Below are 21,906 nucleotides of genomic sequence, written 5' to 3' on the forward strand. Positions count from 1 at the left end.
GAATGAGGCTGGGTTTCACTGAGGTTAAGCTTTGTGTTCAATGTTGGTTCTGTTTATATTAATATGAATATAATTGAGGAATGTGGCTGGGTTTCACTGATGTTCAGCTTTGTGATCAATGTTGGTTCTCTTTATATTAATATGAACATAATTGAGGAATGAGGCTGCGTTTCACTGAGGTTAAACTCATTGATCAATGATGGTTCTGTCTATATTAAAATGAATATAATTGATGATTGAGGCTTGGTTTCACTGAGGTTCAGCTTTGTGATCAATGTTGGTTCTGTATATATTTATATGAATATAATTAATGAATGAGGCTGTGTTTCAAAAAAATTAAACTCATTGATCAATGTTGGTTCTGTTTATAATAATATGAATATAATTGATGAATGAGGCTGGGTTTCACTGAGGTTCAGCTTTGTGATCAATGTTGGTTCTGTTTATATTAATATGAATATAATTGAGGAATGAGGCTGGGTTTCACTGAGGCTAAACTCATTGATCAATGTTGGTTCTGTTTATACTAATATGAATATAATTGAGGAACGAGGCTGCGTTTCACTGAGGTTAAACTCATTGATCAATGTTGGTTCTGTTTATATTAATATGAATATAATTGATGAATGAGGCTGGGTTTCACTGAGGTTCAGCTTTGTGATCAATGTTTGTTCTGTTTATATTAATATGAATATAATTGATGAATGAGGCTGGGTTTCACTGAGGTTCAGCTTTGTGATCAATGTTTGTTCTGTTTATATTAATATGAATATAACTGATGAATGAGGCTGGGTTTCACTGAGGTTCAGCTTTGTGGTCAATGCTTGTTCTGTTTATATTAATATGTATATAATTGATGAATGAGGCTTGGTTTCACTGAGGTTCAGCTTTGTGATCAATGTTGGTTCTGTTTATATTAATATGAATATAATTGAGGAATAAGGCTGCGTTTCAAAGAACTTAAACTTATTGATCAATGTTGGTTCTGTTTATAATAATATGAATATAATTGATGAATGAGGCTGGGTTTCACTGAGGTTAAACTCATTGATCAATGTTGGTTCTGTTTATATTAATATGAATATAATTGATGAATGAGGCTGGGTTTCACTGAGGTTCAGCTTTGTGATCAATGTTGGTTCTGTTTATATTAATATGAATATAATTGATGAATGAGGCTGGGTTTCACTGAGGTTCAGCTTTGTGATCAATGTTGGTTCTGTTTATATTAATATTAATATAATTGAGGAATGAGGTTGGGTTTCACTGAGGCTAAACTCATTGATCAATGTTGGTTCTGTTTATACTAATATGAATATAATTGAGGAACGAGGCTGCGTTTCACTGAGGTTAAACTCATTGATGAATGTTGGTTCTGTTTATATTAATATGAATAAAATTGATGAATGAGGCTGGGTTTCACTGAGGTTCAGCTTTGTGATCAATGTTGGTTCTGTTTATATTAATATGAATAAAATTGATGAATGAGGCTGGATTTCACTGAGATTCAGCTTTGTAGTCAATGTTGGTTCTTTTTATATTAATATGAATATAATTGATGAATGAGGCTGGGTTTCACTGAGGTTAAACTCATTGATCAATATTGGTTCTGTTTATATTAATATGAATATAATTGATGAATTAGGCTGGGTTTCACTGAGGTTCAGCTTTGTGATCAATGTTGGTTCTGTTTATATTAATATGAATATAATTGATGAATGAGGCTGGGTTTCACTGAGGTTCAGCTTTGTGATCAATGTTGGTTCTGTTTATATTAATATGAATATAATTGATGAATGAGGCTGGGTTTCACTGAGATTCAGCTTTGTGATCAATGTTGGTTCTGTTTATATTAATATGAATATAATTGATGAATGAGGCTGGGTTTCACTGAGATTCAGCTTTGTGGTCAATGTTGGTTCTGTTTATATTAATATGAATATAATTGATGAATTAGGCTGGGTTTCACTGAGGTTCAGCTTTGTGTTCAATGTTGGTTCTGTTTATATTAATATGAATATAATTGAGGAATGTGGCTGGGTTTCACTGATGTTCAGCTTTGTGATCAATGTTGGTTCTCTTTATATTAATATGAACATAATTGAGGAATGAGGCTGCGTTTCACTGAGGTTAAACTCATTGATCAATGTTGGTTCTGTAAATATTTATATGAATATAATTAATGAATGAGGCTGTGTTTCACTGAGGTAAACTCATTGATCAATGTTGGTTCTTTTTATATTAATATGAATATAATTGATGAATGAGGCTGGGTTTCACTGAGGTTCAGCTTTGTGATCAATGTCGGTTCTGTTTATATTAATATGAATATAATTGATGAATGAGGCTGGGTTTCACTGAGGTTCAGCTTTTTGATCAATGCTTGTTCTGTTTATATTAATATGTATATAATTGATGAATGAGGCTGGGTTTCACTGAGGTTCAGCTTTGTGATCAATGTTGGTTCTGTTTATATTAATATGAACATAATTGAGGAATGAGGCTGCGTTTCACTGAGGTTAAACTCATTGATCAATGTTGGTTCTGTAAATATTTATATGAATATAATTAATGAATGAGGCTGTGTTTCAAAGAACTTAAACTCATTGATCAATGTTGGTTCTGTTTATAATAATATGAATATAATTGATGAATTAGGCTGGGTTTCACTGAGGTTAAACTCATTGATCAATGTTGGTTCTGTTTATATTAATATGAATATAATTGATGAATGAGGCTGGGTTTCACTGAGGTTCAGCTTTGTGATCAATGTTGGTTCTGTTTATATTACTATGAATATAATTGAGGAATGAGGCTGCGTTTCACTGAGGCTAAACTCATTGATCAATGTTGGATCTGTTTATACTAATATGAATATAATTGAGGAACGAGGCTGCGTTTCACTGAGGTTAAACTCATTGATCAATGTTGGTTCTGTTTATATTAATATAAATATAACTGATGAATGAGGCTGTGTTTCACTGAGGTTCAGCTTTTTGATCAATGTTGGTTCTGTTTATATGAATATGAATATAATTGAGGAATGAGGCTGGGTTTCACTGAGGTTCAGCTTTGTGATCAATGTTGGTTCTGTTTATATTAATATGAATATAATTGATGAATGAGGCTGGGTTTCACTGAGGTTCAGCTTTGTGATCAATGTTTGTTCTGTTTATATTAATATGAATATAATTGATGAATGAGGCTGGGTTTCACTGAGGTTCAGCTTTGTGATCAATGTTTTTTCTGTTTATATTAATATGAATATAATTGATGAATGAGGCTGGGTTTCACTGAGGTTCAGCTTTGTGATCAATGTTGGTTCTGTTTATATTAATATGAATATAATTGATGAATGAGGCTGGGTTTCACTGAGGTTCAGCTTTGTGATCAATGTTGGTTCTGTATATATTTATATGAATATAATTAATGAATGAGGCTGTGTTTCAAAGAACTTAAACTCATTGATCAATGTTGGTTCTGTTTATATTAATATGAATATAATTGATGAATGAGGCTGCGTTTCACTGAGGTTAAACTCATTGATCAATGTTGGTTCTGTTTATATTAATATGAATAAAATTGATGATTGAGGCTGGGTTTCACTGAGGTTCAGCTTTGTGGTCCATGTTTGTTCTGTTTCTAATAATATGAATATAATTGATGAATGAGGCTGGGTTTCACTGAGATTCAGCTTTGTGATCAATGTTGGTTCTGTTTTTATTAACATGAATATAATTTATGAATGAGGCTGGGTTTCACTGAGATTCAGCTTTGTGATCAATGTTGGTTCTGTTTATATTAATATGAATATAATTGATGATTGAGGCTGTGTTTCACTGAGATTCAGCTTTGTGGTCAATGTTGGTTCTGTTTATATTAATATGAATATAATTGATGAATGAGGCTGGGTTTCACTGAGGTTAAGCTTTGTGTTCAATGTTGGTTCTGTTTATATTAATATGAATATAATTGAGGAATGTGGCTGGGTTTCACTGATGTTCAGCTTTGTGATCAATGTTGGTTCTCTTTATATTAATATGAACATAATTGAGGAATGAGGCTGCGTTTCACTGAGGTTAAACTCATTGATCAATGATGGTTCTGTCTATATTAAAATGAATATAATTGATGATTGAGGCTTGGTTTCACTGAGGTTCAGCTTTGTGATCAATGTTGGTTCTGTATATATTTATATGAATATAATTAATGAATGAGGCTGTGTTTCAAAAAAATTAAACTCATTGATCAATGTTGGTTCTGTTTATAATAATATGAATATAATTGATGAATGAGGCTGGGTTTCACTGAGGTTCAGCTTTGTGATCAATGTTGGTTCTGTTTATATTAATATGAATATAATTGAGGAATGAGGCTGGGTTTCACTGAGGCTAAACTCATTGATCAATGTTGGTTCTGTTTATACTAATATGAATATAATTGAGGAACGAGGCTGCGTTTCACTGAGGTTAAACTCATTGATCAATGTTGGTTCTGTTTATATTAATATGAATATAATTGATGAATGAGGCTGGGTTTCACTGAGGTTCAGCTTTGTGATCAATGTTTGTTCTGTTTATATTAATATGAATATAATTGATGAATGAGGCTGGGTTTCACTGAGGTTCAGCTTTGTGATCAATGTTTGTTCTGTTTATATTAATATGAATATAACTGATGAATGAGGCTGGGTTTCACTGAGGTTCAGCTTTGTGGTCAATGCTTGTTCTGTTTATATTAATATGTATATAATTGATGAATGAGGCTTGGTTTCACTGAGGTTCAGCTTTGTGATCAATGTTGGTTCTGTTTATATTAATATGAATATAATTGAGGAATAAGGCTGCGTTTCAAAGAACTTAAACTTATTGATCAATGTTGGTTCTGTTTATAATAATATGAATATAATTGATGAATGAGGCTGGGTTTCACTGAGGTTAAACTCATTGATCAATGTTGGTTCTGTTTATATTAATATGAATATAATTGATGAATGAGGCTGGGTTTCACTGAGGTTCAGCTTTGTGATCAATGTTGGTTCTGTTTATATTAATATGAATATAATTGATGAATGAGGCTGGGTTTCACTGAGGTTCAGCTTTGTGATCAATGTTGGTTCTGTTTATATTAATATTAATATAATTGAGGAATGAGGTTGGGTTTCACTGAGGCTAAACTCATTGATCAATGTTGGTTCTGTTTATACTAATATGAATATAATTGAGGAACGAGGCTGCGTTTCACTGAGGTTAAACTCATTGATGAATGTTGGTTCTGTTTATATTAATATGAATAAAATTGATGAATGAGGCTGGGTTTCACTGAGGTTCAGCTTTGTGATCAATGTTGGTTCTGTTTATATTAATATGAATAAAATTGATGAATGAGGCTGGATTTCACTGAGATTCAGCTTTGTAGTCAATGTTGGTTCTTTTTATATTAATATGAATATAATTGATGAATGAGGCTGGGTTTCACTGAGGTTAAACTCATTGATCAATATTGGTTCTGTTTATATTAATATGAATATAATTGATGAATTAGGCTGGGTTTCACTGAGGTTCAGCTTTGTGATCAATGTTGGTTCTGTTTATATTAATATGAATATAATTGATGAATGAGGCTGGGTTTCACTGAGGTTCAGCTTTGTGATCAATGTTGGTTCTGTTTATATTAATATGAATATAATTGATGAATGAGGCTGGGTTTCACTGAGATTCAGCTTTGTGATCAATGTTGGTTCTGTTTATATTAATATGAATATAATTGATGAATGAGGCTGGGTTTCACTGAGATTCAGCTTTGTGGTCAATGTTGGTTCTGTTTATATTAATATGAATATAATTGATGAATTAGGCTGGGTTTCACTGAGGTTCAGCTTTGTGTTCAATGTTGGTTCTGTTTATATTAATATGAATATAATTGAGGAATGTGGCTGGGTTTCACTGATGTTCAGCTTTGTGATCAATGTTGGTTCTCTTTATATTAATATGAACATAATTGAGGAATGAGGCTGCGTTTCACTGAGGTTAAACTCATTGATCAATGTTGGTTCTGTAAATATTTATATGAATATAATTAATGAATGAGGCTGTGTTTCACTGAGGTAAACTCATTGATCAATGTTGGTTCTTTTTATATTAATATGAATATAATTGATGAATGAGGCTGGGTTTCACTGAGGTTCAGCTTTGTGATCAATGTCGGTTCTGTTTATATTAATATGAATATAATTGATGAATGAGGCTGGGTTTCACTGAGGTTCAGCTTTTTGATCAATGCTTGTTCTGTTTATATTAATATGTATATAATTGATGAATGAGGCTGGGTTTCACTGAGGTTCAGCTTTGTGATCAATGTTGGTTCTGTTTATATTAATATGAACATAATTGAGGAATGAGGCTGCGTTTCACTGAGGTTAAACTCATTGATCAATGTTGGTTCTGTAAATATTTATATGAATATAATTAATGAATGAGGCTGTGTTTCAAAGAACTTAAACTCATTGATCAATGTTGGTTCTGTTTATAATAATATGAATATAATTGATGAATTAGGCTGGGTTTCACTGAGGTTAAACTCATTGATCAATGTTGGTTCTGTTTATATTAATATGAATATAATTGATGAATGAGGCTGGGTTTCACTGAGGTTCAGCTTTGTGATCAATGTTTGTTCTGTTTATATTAATATGAATATAATTGATGAATGAGGCTGGGTTTCACTGAGGTTCAGCTTTGTGGTCAATGCTTGTTCTGTTTATATTAATATGTATATAATTGATGAATGAGGCTGGGTTTCACTGAGGTTCAGCTTTGTGATCAATGTTGGTTCTGTTTATATTAATATGAATATAATTGAGGAATAAGGCTGGGTTTCACTGAGGTTCAGCTTTGTGATCAATGCTTGTTCTGTTTATATTAATATGTATATAATTGATGAATGAGGCTGCGTTTCACTGAGGTTCAGCTTTGTGATCAATGATGGTTCTGTTTATATTAATATGAATATAATTGATGAATGAGGCTGGGTTTCACTGAGGTTCAGCTTTGTGATCAATGTTGGTTCTGTTTATATTAATATGAATATAATTGAGGAATGAGGCTGGGTTTCACTGAGGCTAAACTCATTGATCAATGTTGGTTCTGTTTATACTAATATGAATATAATTGAGGAACGAGGCTGCGTTTCACTGAGGTTAAACTCATTGATCAATGTTGGTTCTGTAAATATTTATATGAATATAATTAATGAATGAGGCTGTGTTTCACTGAGGTTAAACTCATTGATCAATGTTGGTTCTTTTTATATTAATATGAATATAATTGATGAATGAGGCTGGGTTTCACTGAGGTTCAGCTTTGTGATCAATGTCGGTTCTGTTTATATTAATATGAATATAATTGATGAATGAGGCTGGGTTTCACTGAGGTTCAGCTTTTTGATCAATGCTTGTTCTGTTTATATTAATATGTATATAATTGATGATTGAGGCTTGGTTTCACTGAGGTTCAGCTTTGTGATCAATGTTGGTTCTGTATATATTTATATGAATATAATTAATGAATGAGGCTGTGTTTCAAAGAACTTAAACTCATTGATCAATGTTGGTTCTGTTTATAATAATATGAATATAATTGATGAATTAGGCTGGGTTTCACTGAGGTTAAACTCATTGATCAATGTTGGTTCTGTTTATATTAATATGAATATAATTGATGAATGAGGCTGGGTTTCACTGAGGTTCAGCTTTGTGATCAATGTTTGTTCTGTTTATATTAATATGAATATAATTGATGAATGAGGCTGGGTTTCACTGAGGTTCAGCTTTGTGGTCAATGCTTGTTCTGTTTATATTAATATGTATATAATTGATGAATGAGGCTGGGTTTTACTGAGGTTCAGCTTTGTGATCAATGTTGGTTCTGTTTATATTAATATGAATATAATTGAGGAATAAGGCTGGGTTTCACTGAGGTTCAGCTTTGTGATCAATGCTTGTTCTGTTTATATTAATATGTATATAATTGATGAATGAGGCTGCGTTTCACTGAGGTTCAGCTTTGTGATCAATGATGGTTCTGTTTATATTAATATGAATATAATTGATGAATGAGGCTGGGTTTCACTGAGGTTCAGCTTTGTGATCAATGTTGGTTCTGTTTATATTAATATGAATATAATTGAGGAATGAGGCTGGGTTTCACTGAAGCTAAACTCATTGATCAATGTTGGTTCTGTTTATACTAATATGAATATAATTGAGGAACGAGGCTGCGTTTCACTGAGGTTAAACTCATTGATCAATTTTGGTTCTGTTTATATTAATATGAATAAAATTGATGAATGAGGCTGGGTTTCACTGAGGTTAAACTCATTGATCAATGTTGGTTCTGTTTATATTAATATGAATAAAATTGATGAATGAGGCTGGGTTTCACTGAGGTTCAGCTTTGTGATCAATGTTGGTTCTGTTTATATTAATATGAATATAGTTGAGGAATAAGGCTGCGTTTCACTGGGGTTAAACTCATTGATCAATGTTGGTTCTGTTTATATTAAAATGAATATAAATGATGATTGAGGCTTGGTTTCACTGAGGTTCAGCTTTGTGATCAATTTTGGTTCTGTAAATATTTATATGAATATAATTAATGAATGAGGCTGGATTTCAAAGAAGTTAAACTCATTGATCAATGTTGGTTCTTTTTATATTAATATGAATATAATTGATGAATGAGGCTGGGTTTCACTGAGGTTCAGCTTTGTGATCAATGTCGGTTCTGTTTATATTAATATGAATATAATTGATGAATGAGGCTGGGTTTCACTGAGGTTCAGCTTTTTGACCAATGCTTGTTCTGTTTCTATTAATATGTATATAATTGATGAATGAGGCTGGGTTTCACTGAGGTTCAGCTTTGTGATCAATGTTGGTTTTGTTTATATGAATATGAATATAATTGAGGAATGAGGCTGGGTTTCACTGAGGTTAAACTCATTGATCAATGTTGGTTCTGTTTATATTAATATGAATATAATTGATGAATGAGGCTGGGTTTCACTGAGGTTAAACTCATTGATCAATGTTGGTTCTGTTTATATTAATATGAATATAATTGATGAATGAGGCTGGGTTTCACTGAGGTTCAGCTTTGTGATCAATGTTTGTTCTGTTTATATTAATATGAATATAATTGATGAATGAGGCTGGGTTTCACTGAGGTTCAGCTTTGTGGTCAATGCTTGTTCTGTTTATATTAATATGTATATAATTGATGAATGAGGCTGGGTTTCACTGAGGTTCAGCTTTGTGATCAATGTTGGTTCTGTTTATACTAATATGAATATAATTGAGGAACGAGGCTGCGTTTCACTGAGGTTAAACTCATTGATCAATGTTGGTTCTGTTTATATTAATATGAATAAAATTGATGAATGAGGCTGGGTTTCACTGAGGTTAAACTCATTGATCAATGTTGGTTCTGTTTATATTAATATGAATAAAATTGATGAATGAGGCTGGGTTTCACTGAGGTTCAGCTTTGTGATCAATGTTGGTTCTGTTTATATTAATATGAATATAATTGAGGAATAAGGCTGCGTTTCACTGGGGTTAAACTCATTGATCAATGTTGGTTCTGTTTATATTAAAATGAATATAAATGATGATTGAGGCTTGGTTTCACTGAGGTTCAGCTTTGTGATCAATGTTGGTTCTGTAAATATTTATATGAATATAATTGATGAATGAGGCTGGGTTTCACTGAGGTTAAACTCATTGATCAATGTTGGTTCTGTTTATATTAATATGAATATAATTGATGAATGAGGCTGGGTTTCACTGAGGTTCAGCTTTGTGATCAATGTTGGTTCTGTTTATATTAATATGAATATAATTGATGAATGAGGCTGGGTTTCACTGAGGTTCAGCTTTGTGGTCAATGCTTGTTCTGTTTATATTAATATGTATATAATTGATGAATGAGGCTTGGTTTCACTGAGGTTCAGCTTTGTGATCAATGTTGGTTCTGTTTATATTAATATGAATATAATTGAGGAATGAGGCTGGGTTTCACTGAGGTTAAACTCAATGATCAATGTTGGCTCTGTTTATATTAATATGAATAAAATTGATGATTGAGGCTGGGTTTAACTGAGGTTCAGCTTTGTGGTCCATGTTTGTTCTGTTTCTATTAATATGAATATAATTGATGAATGAGGCTGGGTTTCACTGAGATTCAGCTTTGTGATCAATGTTGGTTCTGTTTATATTAATATGAATATAATTTATGAATGAGGCTGGGTTTCACTGAGATTCAGCTTTGTGGTCAATGTTGGTTCTGTTTATATTAATATGAATATAATTGATGAATGAGGCTGGGTTTCACTGAGGTTAAGCTTTGTGTTCAATGTTGGTTCTGTTTATATTAATATGAATATAATTGAGGAATGTGGCTGGGTTTCACTGATGTTCAGATTTGTGATAAATGTTGGTTCTCTTTATATTAATATGAACATAATTGAGGAATGAGGCTGCGTTTCACTGAGGTTCAGCTTTGTGGTCAATGCTTGTTCTGTTTATATTAATATGTATATAATTGATGAATGAGGCTTGGTTTCACTGAGGTTCAGCTTTGTGATCAATGTTGGTTCTGTTTATATTAATATGAACATAATTGAGGAATAAGGCTGCGTTTCAAAGAACTTAAACTTATTGATCAATGTTGGTTCTGTTTATAATAATATGAATATAATTGATGAATGAGGCTGGGTTTCACTGAGGTTAAACTCATTGATCAATGTCGGTTCTGTTTATATTAATATGAATATAATTGATGAATGAGGCTGGGTTTCACTGAGGTTCAGCTTTGTGATCAATGTTGGTTCTGTTTATATTAATATGAATATAATTGATGAATGAGGCTGGGTTTCACTGAGGTTCAGCTTTGTGATCAATGTTGGTTCTGTTTATATTAATATGAATATAATTGAGGAATGAGGCTGGGTTTCACTGAGGTTAAACTCAATGATCAATGTTGGCTCTGTTTATATTAATATGAATAAAATTGATGATTGAGGCTGGGTTTAACTGAGGTTCAGCTTTGTGGTCCATGTTTGTTCTGTTTCTATTAATATGAATATAATTGATGAATGAGGCTGGGTTTCACTGAGATTCAGCTTTGTGATCAATGTTGGTTCTGTTTATATTAATATGAATATAATTTATGAATGAGGCTGGGTTTCACTGAGATTCAGCTTTGTGATCAATGTTGGTTCTGTTTATATTAATATGAATATAATTGATGAATGAGGCTGGGTTTCACTGAGATTCAGCTTTGTGGTCAATGTTGGTTCTGTTTATATTAATATGAATATAATTGATGAATGAGGCTGGGTTTCACTGAGGTTAAGCTTTGTGTTCAATGTTGGTTCTGTTTATATTAATATGAATATAATTGAGGAATGTGGCTGGGTTTCACTGATGTTCAGCTTTGTGATCAATGTTGGTTCTCTTTATATTAATATGAACATAATTGAGGAATGAGGCTGCGTTTCACTGAGGTTCAGCTTTGTGGTCAATGCTTGTTCTGTTTATATTAATATGTATATAATTGATGAATGAGGCTTGGTTTCACTGAGGTTCAGCTTTGTGATCAATGTTGGTTCTGTTTATATTAATATGAACATAATTGAGGAATAAGGCTGCGTTTCAAAGAACTTAAACTCATTGATCAATGTTGGTTCTGTTTATAATAATATGAATATAATTGATGAATGAGGCTGGGTTTCACTGAGGTTAAACTCATTGATCAATGTCGGTTCTGTTTATATTAATATGAATATAATTGATGAATGAGGCTGGGTTTCACTGAGGTTCAGCTTTGTGATCAATGTTGGTTCTGTTTATATTAATATGAATATAATTGATGAATGAGGCTGGGTTTCACTGAGGTTCAGCTTTGTGATCAATGTTGGTTCTGTTTATATTAATATTAATATAATTGAGGAATGAGGTTGGGTTTCACTGAGGCTAAACTCATTGATCAATGTTGGTTCTGTTTATACTAATATGAATATAATTGAGGAACGAGGCTGCGTTTCACTGAGGTTAAACTCATTGATGAATGTTGGTTCTGTTTATATTAATATGAATAAAATTGATGAATGAGGCTGGGTTTCACTGAGGTTCAGCTTTGTGATCAATGTTGGTTCTGTTTATATTAATATGAATATAATTGATGAATGAGGCTGGATTTCACTGAGATTCAGCTTTGTGGTCAATGTTGGTTCTTTTTATATTAATATGAATATAATTGATGAATGAGGCTGGGTTTCACTGAGGTTAAACTCATTGATCAATATTGGTTCTGTTTATATTAATATGAATATAATTGATGAATGAGGCTGGGTTTCACTGAGGTTCAGCTTTGTGATCAATGTTGGTTCTGTTTATATTAATATGAATATAATTGATGAATGAGGCTGGGTTTCACTGAGGTTCAGCTTTGTGATCAATGTTGGTTCTGTTTATATTAATATGAATATAATTGATGAATGAGGCTGGGTTTCACTGAGATTCAGCTTTGTGATCAATGTTGGTTCTGTTTATATTAATATGAATATAATTGATGAATGAGGCTGGGTTTCACTGAGATTCAGCTTTGTGGTCAATGTTGGTTCTGTTTATATTAATATGAATATAATTGATGAATTAGGCTGGGTTTCACTGAGGTTCAGCTTTGTGTTCAATGTTGGTTCTGTTTATATTAATATGAATATAATTGAGGAATGTGGCTGGGTTTCACTGATGTTCAGCTTTGTGATCAATGTTGGTTCTCTTTATATTAATATGAACATAATTGAGGAATGAGGCTGCGTTTCACTGAGGTTAAACTCATTGATCAATGTTGGTTCTGTAAATATTTATATGAATATAATTAATGAATGAGGCTGGGTTTCACTGAGGTTCAGCTTTTTGATCAATGCTTGTTCTGTTTATATTAATATGTATATAATTGATGAATGAGGCTGGGTTTCACTGAGGTTCAGCTTTGTGATCAATGTTGGTTCTGTTTATATTAATATGAACATAATTGAGGAATGAGGCTGCGTTTCACTGAGGTTAAACTCATTGATCAATGTTGGTTCTGTAAATATTTATATGAATATAATTAATGAATGAGGCTGTGTTTCACTGAGGTTAAACTCATTGATCAATGTTGGTTCTTTTTATATTAATATGAATATAATTGATGAATGAGGCTGGGTTTCACTGAGGTTAAACTCATTGATCAATGTTGGTTCTGTTTATAATAATATGAATATAATTGATGAATTAGGCTGGGTTTCACTGAGGTTAAACTCATTGATCAATGTTGGTTCTGTTTATATTAATATGAATATAATTGATGAATGAGGCTGGGTTTCACTGAGGTTCAGCTTTGTGATCAATGTTTGTTCTGTTTATATTAATATGAATATAATTGATGAATGAGGCTGGGTTTCACTGAGGTTCAGCTTTGTGGTCAATGCTTGTTCTGTTTATATTAATATGTATATAATTGATGAATGAGGCTGGGTTTCACTGAGGTTCAGCTTTGTGATCAATGATGGTTCTGTTTATATTAATATGAATATAATTGATGAATGAGGCTGGGTTTCACTGAGGTTCAGCTTTGTGATCAATGTTGGTTCTGTTTATATTAATATGAATATAATTGAGGAATGAGGCTGGGTTTCACTGAGGCTAAACTCATTGATCAATGTTGGTTCTGTTTATACTAATATGAATATAATTGAGGAACGAGGCTGCGTTTCACTGAGGTTAAACTCATTGATCAATGTTGGTTCTGTTTATATTAATATGAATAAAATTGATGAATGAGGCTGGGTTTCACTGAGGTTAAACTCATTGATCAATGTTGGTTCTGTTTATATTAATATGAATAAAATTGATGAATGAGGCTGGGTTTCACTGAGGTTCAGCTTTGTGATCAATGTTGGTTCTGTTTATATTAATATGAATATAATTGAGGAATAAGGCTGCGTTTCACTGGGGTTAAACTCATTGATCAATGTTGGTTCTGTTTATATTAAAATGAATATAAATGATGATTGAGGCTTGGTTTCACTGAGGTTCAGCTTTGTGATCAATGTTGGTTCTGTAATTATTTATATGAATATAATTAATGAATGAGGCTGGGTTTCAAAGAAGTTAAACTCATTGATCAATGTTGGTTCTTTTTATATTAATATGAATATAATTGATGAATGAGGCTGGGTTTCACTGAGGTTCAGCTTTGTGATCAATGTCGGTTCTGTTTATATTAATATGAATATAATTGATGAATGAGGCTGGGTTTCACTGAGGTTCAGCTTTTTGACCAATGCTTGTTCTGTTTCTATTAATATGTATATAATTGATGAATGAGGCTGGGTTTCACTGAGGTTCAGCTTTGTGATCAATGTTGGTTCTGTTTATATGAATATGAATATAATTGATGAATGAGGCTGGGTTTCACTGAGATTCAGCTTTGTGGTCAATGTTGGTTCTGTTTATATTAATATGAATATAATTGATGAATTAGGCTGGGTTTCACTGAGGTTCAGCTTTGTGTTCAATGTTGGTTCTGTTTATATTAATATGAATATAATTGAGGAATGTGGCTGGGTTTCACTGATGTTCAGCTTTGTGATCAATGTTGGTTCTCTTTATATTAATATGAACATAATTGAGGAATGAGGCTGCGTTTCACTGAGGTTAAACTCATTGATCAATGTTGGTTCTGTAAATATTTATATGAATATAATTAATGAATGAGGCTGTGTTTCACTGAGGTTAAACTCATTGATAAATGTTGGTTCTTTTTATATTAATATGAATATAATTGATGAATGAGGCTGGGTTTCACTGAGGTTCAGCTTTGTGATCAATGTCGGTTCTGTTTATATTAATATGAATATAATTGATGAATGAGGCTGGGTTTCACTGAGGTTCAGCTTTTTGATCAATGCTTGTTCTGTTTATATTAATATGTATATAATTGATGAATGAGGCTGGGTTTCACTGAGGTTCAGCTTTGTGATCAATGTTGGTTCTGTTTATATTAATATGAACATAATTGAGGAATGAGGCTGCGTTTCACTGAGGTTAAACTCATTGATCAATGTTGGTTCTGTAAATATTTATATGAATATAATTAATGAATGAGGCTGTGTTTCACTGAGGTTAAACTCATTGATCAATGTTGGTTCTTTTTATATTAATATGAATATAATTGATGAATGAGGCTGGGTTTCACTGAGGTTCAGCTTTGTGATCAATGTCGGTTCTGTTTATATTAGTATGAATATAATTGATGAATGAGGCTGGGTTTCACTGAGGTTCAGCTTTTTGATCAATGCTTGTTCTGTTTATATTAATATGTATATAATTGATGATTGAGGCTTGGTTTCACTGAGGTTCAGCTTTGTGATCAATGTTGGTTCTGTATATATTTATATGAATATAATTAATGAATGAGGCTGTGTTTCAAAGAACTTAAACTCATTGATCAATGTTGGTTCTGTTTATAATAATATGAATATAATTGATGAATTAGGCTGGGTTTCACTGAGGTTAAACTCATTGATCAATGTTGGTTCTGTTTATATTAATATGAATATAATTGATGAATGAGGCTGGGTTTCACTGAGGTTCAGCTTTGTGATCAATGTTTGTTCTGTTTATATTAATATGAATATAATTGATGAATGAGGCTGGGTTTCACTGAGGTTCAGCTTTGTGGTCAATGCTTGTTCTGTTTATATTAATATGTATATAATTGATGAATGAGGCTGGGTTTCACTGAGGTTCAGCTTTGTGATCAATGTTGGTTCTGTTTATATTAATATGAATATAATTGAGGAATAAGGCTGGGTTTCACTGAGGTTCAGCTTTGTGATCAATGCTTGTTCTGTTTATATTAATATGTATATAATTGATGAATGAGGCTGGGTTTCACTGAGGTTCAGCTTTGTGATCAATGATGGTTCTGTTTATATTAATATGAATATAATTGATGAATGAGGCTGGGTTTCACTGAGGTTCAGCTTTGTGATCAATGTTGGTTCTGTTTATATTAATATGAATATAATTGAGGAATGAGGCTGGGTTTCACTGAGGCTAAACTCATTGATCAATGTTGGTTCTGTTTATACTAATATGAATATAATTGAGGAACGAGGCTGCGTTTCACTGAGGTTAAACTCATTGATCAATGTTGGTTCTGTTTATATTAATATGAATAAAATTGATGAATGAGGCTGGGTTTCACTGAGGTTAAACTCATTGATCAATGTTGGTTCTGTTTATATTAATATGAATAAAATTGATGAATGAGGCTGGGTTTCACTGAGGTTCAGCTTTGTGATCAATGTTGGTTCTGTTTATATTAATATGAATATAATTGAGGAATAAGGCTGCGTTTCACTGGGGTTAAACTCATTGATCAATGTTGGTTCTGTTTATATTAAAATGAATATAAATGATGATTGAGGCTTGGTTTCACTGAGGTTCAGCTTTGTGATCAGTGTTGGTTCTGTAATTATTTATATGAATATAATTAATGAATGAGGCTGGGTTTCAAAGAAGTTAAACTCATTGATCAATGTTGGTTCTTTTTATATTAATATGAATATAATTGATGAATGAGGCTGGGTTTCACTGAGGTTCAGCTTTGTGATCAATGTCGGTTCTGTTTATATTAATATGAATATAATTGATGAATGAGGCTGGGTTTCACTGAGGTTCAGCTTTTTGACCAATGCTTGTTCTGTTTCTATTAATATGTATATAATTGATGAATGAGGCTGGGTTTCACTGAGGTTCAGCTTTGTGATCAATGTTGGTTCTGTTTATATGAATATGAATATAATTGAGGAATGAGGCTGGGTTTCACTGAGGTTAAACTCATTGATCAATGTTGGTTCTGTTTATATTAATATGAATATAATTGATGAATGAGGCTGGGTTTCACTGAGGTTCAGCTTTGTGATCAATGATGGTTCTGTTTATATTAATATGAATATAATTGAAGAATGAGGCTGGGTTTCACTGAGGTTCAGCTTTGTGATCAATGTTGGTTCTGTTTATATTAATATGAATATAATTGAGGAATGAGGCTGGGTTTCACTGAGGCTAAACTCATTGATCAATGTTGGTTCTGTTTATACTAATATGAATATAATTGAGGAACGAGGCTGCGTTTCACTGAGGTTAAACTCATTGATCAATGTTGGTTCTGTTTATATTAATATGAATAAAATTGATGAATGAGGCTGGGTTTCACTGAGGTTAAACTCATTGATCAATGTTGGTTCTGTTTATATTAATATGAATAAAATTGATGAATGAGGCTGGGTTTCACTGAGGTTCAGCTTTGTGATCAATGTTGGTTCTGTTTATATTAATATGAATATAATTGAGGAATGAGGCTGGGTTTCACTGAGGTTCAGCTTTGTGATCAATGTTGGTTCTGTTTATATTAATATGAATATAATTGAGGAATGAGGCTGGGTTTCACTGAGGCTAAACTCATTGATCAATGTTGGTTCTGTTTATACTAATATGAATATAATTGAGGAACGAGGCTGCGTTTCACTGAGGTTAAACTCATTGATCAATGTTGGTTCTGTTTATATTAATATGAATATAATTGATGAATGAGGCTGGGTTTCACTGAGGTTCAGCTTTGTGATCAATGTTGGTTCTGTATATATTTATATGAATATAATTAATGAATGAGGCTGTGTTTCAAAGAACTTAAACTCATTGATCAATGTTGGTTCTGTTTATAATAATATGAATATAATTGATGAATTAGGCTGGGTTTCACTGAGGTTAAACTCATTGATCAATGTTGGTTCTGTTTATATTAATATGAATATAATTGATGAATGAGGCTGGGTTTCACTGAGGTTCAGCTTTGTGATCAATGTTTGTTCTGTTTATATTAATATGAATATAATTGATGAATGAGGCTGGGTTTCACTGAGGTTCAGCTTTGTGGTCAATGCTTGTTCTGTTTATATTAATATGTATATAATTGATGAATGAGGCTGGGTTTCACTGAGGTTCAGCTTTGTGATCAATGTTGGTTCTGTTTATATTAATATGAATATAATTGAGGAATAAGGCTGGGTTTCACTGAGGTTCAGCTTTGTGATCAATGCTTGTTCTGTTTATATTAATATGTATATAATTGATGAATGAGGCTGGGTTTCACTGAGGTTCAGCTTTGTGATCAATGATGGTTCTGTTTATATTAATATGAATATAATTGATGAATGAGGCTGGGTTTCACTGAGGTTCAGCTTTGTGATCAATGTTGGTTCTGTTTATATTAATATGAATATAATTGAGGAATGAGGCTGGGTTTCACTGAGGCTAAACTCATTGATCAATGTTGGTTCTGTTTATACTAATATGAATATAATTGAGGAACGAGGCTGCGTTTCACTGAGGTTAAACTCATTGATCAATGTTGGTTCTGTTTATATTAATATGAATAAAATTGATGAATGAGGCTGGGTTTCACTGAGGTTAAACTCATTGATCAATGTTGGTTCTGTTTATATTAATATGAATAAAATTGATGAATGAGGCTGGGTTTCACTGAGGTTCAGCTTTGTGATCAATGTTGGTTCTGTTTATATTAATATGAATATAATTGAGGAATAAGGCTGCGTTTCACTGGGGTTAAACTCATTGATCAATGTTGGTTCTGTTTATATTAAAATGAATATAAATGATGATTGAGGCTTGGTTTCACTGAGGTTCAGCTTTGTGATCAGTGTTGGTTCTGTAATTATTTATATGAATATAATTAATGAATGAGGCTGGGTTTCAAAGAAGTTAAACTCATTGATCAATGTTGGTTCTTTTTATATTAATATGAATATAATTGATGAATGAGGCTGGGTTTCACTGAGGTTCAGCTTTGTGATCAATGTCGGTTCTGTTTATATTAATATGAATATAATTGATGAATGAGGCTGGGTTTCACTGAGGTTCAGCTTTTTGACCAATGCTTGTTCTGTTTCTATTAATATGTATATAATTGATGAATGAGGCTGGGTTTCACTGAGGTTCAGCTTTGTGATCAATGTTGGTTCTGTTTATATTAATATGAATATAATTGAGGAATGAGGCTGGGTTTCACTGAGGCTAAACTCATTGATCAATGTTGGTTCTGTTTATACTAATATGAATATAATTGAGGAACGAGGCTGCGTTTCACTGAGGTTAAACTCATTGATCAATGTTGGTTCTGTTTATATTAATATGAATAAAATTGATGAATGAGGCTGGGTTTCACTGAGGTTAAACTCATTGATCAATGTTGGTTCTGTTTATATTAATATGAATAAAATTGATGAATGAGGCTGGGTTTCACTGAGGTTCAGCTTTGTGATCAATGTTGGTTCTGTTTATATTAATATGAATATAATTGAGGAATAAGGCTGCGTTTCACTGGGGTTAAACTCATTGATCAATGTTGGTTCTGTTTATATTAAAATGAATATAAATGATGATTGAGGCTTGGTTTCACTGAGGTTCAGCTTTGTGATCAGTGTTGGTTCTGTAATTATTTATATGAATATAATTAATGAATGAGGCTGGGTTTCAAAGAAGTTAAACTCATTGATCAATGTTGGTTCTTTTTATATTAATATGAATATAATTGATGAATGAGGCTGGGTTTCACTGAGGTTCAGCTTTGTGATCAATGTCGGTTCTGTTTATATTAATATGAATATAATTGATGAATGAGGCTGGGTTTCACTGAGGTTCAGCTTTTTGACCAATGCTTGTTCTGTTTCTATTAATATGTATATAATTGATGAATGAGGCTGGGTTTCACTGAGGTTCAGCTTTGTGATCAATGTTGGTTCTGTTTATATGAATATGAATATAATTGAGGAATGAGGCTGGGTTTCACTGAGGTTAAACTCATTGATCAATGTTGGTTCTGTTTATATTAATATGAATATAATTGATGAATGAGGCTGGGTTTCACTGAGGTTCAGCTTTGTGATCAATGATGGTTCTGTTTATATTAATATGAATATAATTGAAGAATGAGGCTGGGTTTCACTGAGGTTCAGCTTTGTGATCAATGTTGGTTCTGTTTATATTAATATGAATATAATTGAGGAATGAGGCTGGGTTTCACTGAGGCTAAACTCATTGATCAATGTTGGTTCTGTTTATACTAATATGAATATAATTGAGGAACGAGGCTGCGTTTCACTGAGGTTAAACTCATTGATCAATGTTGGTTCTGTTTATATTAATATGAATAAAATTGATGAATGAGGCTGGGTTTCACTGAGGTTCAGCTTTGTGATCAATGTTGGTTCTGTTTATATTAATATGAATATAATTGAGGAATGAGGCTGGGTTTCACTGAGGTTCAGCTTTGTGATCAATGTTGGTTCTGTTTATATTAATATGAATATAATTGAGGAATGAGGCTGGGTTTCACTGAGGCTAAACTCATTGATCAATGTTGGTTCTGTTTATACTAATATGAATATAATTGAGGAACGAGGCTGCGTTTCACTGAGGTTAAACTCATTGATCAATGTTGGTTCTGTTTATATTAATATGAATATAATTGATGAATGAGGCTGGGTTTCACTGAGGTTCAGCTTTGTGATCAATGTTTGTTCTGTTTATATTAATATGAATATAATTGATGAATGAGGCTGGGTTTCACTGAGGTTCAGCTTTGTGATCAATGTTTGTTCTGTTTATATTAATATGAATATAATTGATGAATGAGGCTGGGTTTCACTGAGGTTCAGCTTTGTGGTCAATGCTTGTTCTGTTTATATTAATATGTATATAATTGATGAATGAGGCTTGGTTTCACTGAGGTTCAGCTTTGTGATCAATGTTGGTTCTGTTTATATTAATATAAATATAATTGAGAAATAAGGCTGCGTTTCAAAGAACTTAAACTTATTGATCAATGTTGGTTCTGTTTATAATAATATGAATATAATTGATGAATGAGGCTGGGTTTCACTGAGGTTAAACTCATTGATCAATGTTGGTTCTGTTTATATTAATATGAATATAATTGATGAATGAGGCTGGGTTTCACTGAGGTTCAGCTTTGTGATCAATGTTGGTTCTGTTTATATTAATATGAATATAATTGATGAATGAGGCTGGGTTTCACTGAGGCTAAACTCATTGATCAATGTTGGTTCTGTTTATACTAATATGAATATAATTGAGGAACGAGGCTGCGTTTCACTGAGGTTAAACTCATTGATCAATGTTGGTTCTGTTTATATTAATATGAATATAATTGAGGAATGAGGTTGGGTTTCACTGAGGCTAAACTCATTGATCAATGTTGGTTCTGTTTATACTAATATGAATATAATTGAGGAACGAGGCTGCGTTTCACTGAGGTTAAACTCATTGATGAATGTTGGTTCTGTTTATATTAATATGAATAAAATTGATGAATGAGGCTGGGTTTTACTGAGGTTCAGCTTTGTGATCAATGTTGGTTCTGTTTATATTAATATGAATAAAATTGATGAATGAGGCTGGATTTCACTGAGATTCAGCTTTGTGGTCAATGTTGGTTCTTTTTATATTAATATGAATATAATTGATGAATGAGGCTGGGTTTCACTGAGGTTAAACTCATTGATCAATATTGGTTCTGTTTATATTAATATGAATATAATTGATGAATTAGGCTGGGTTTCACTGAGGTTCAGCTTTGTGATCAATGTTGGTTCTGTTTATATTAATATGAATATAATTGATGAATGAGGCTGGGTTTCACTGAGGTTCAGCTTTGTGATCAATGTTGGTTCTGTTTATATTAATATGAA

This window comes from Leuresthes tenuis, unplaced genomic scaffold, assembly GCF_036924035.1.
Source record: "Leuresthes tenuis unplaced genomic scaffold, fLeuTen1.0.hap1 SCAF_2, whole genome shotgun sequence".
Lineage (NCBI taxonomy): Eukaryota > Metazoa > Chordata > Actinopteri > Atheriniformes > Atherinopsidae > Leuresthes > Leuresthes tenuis.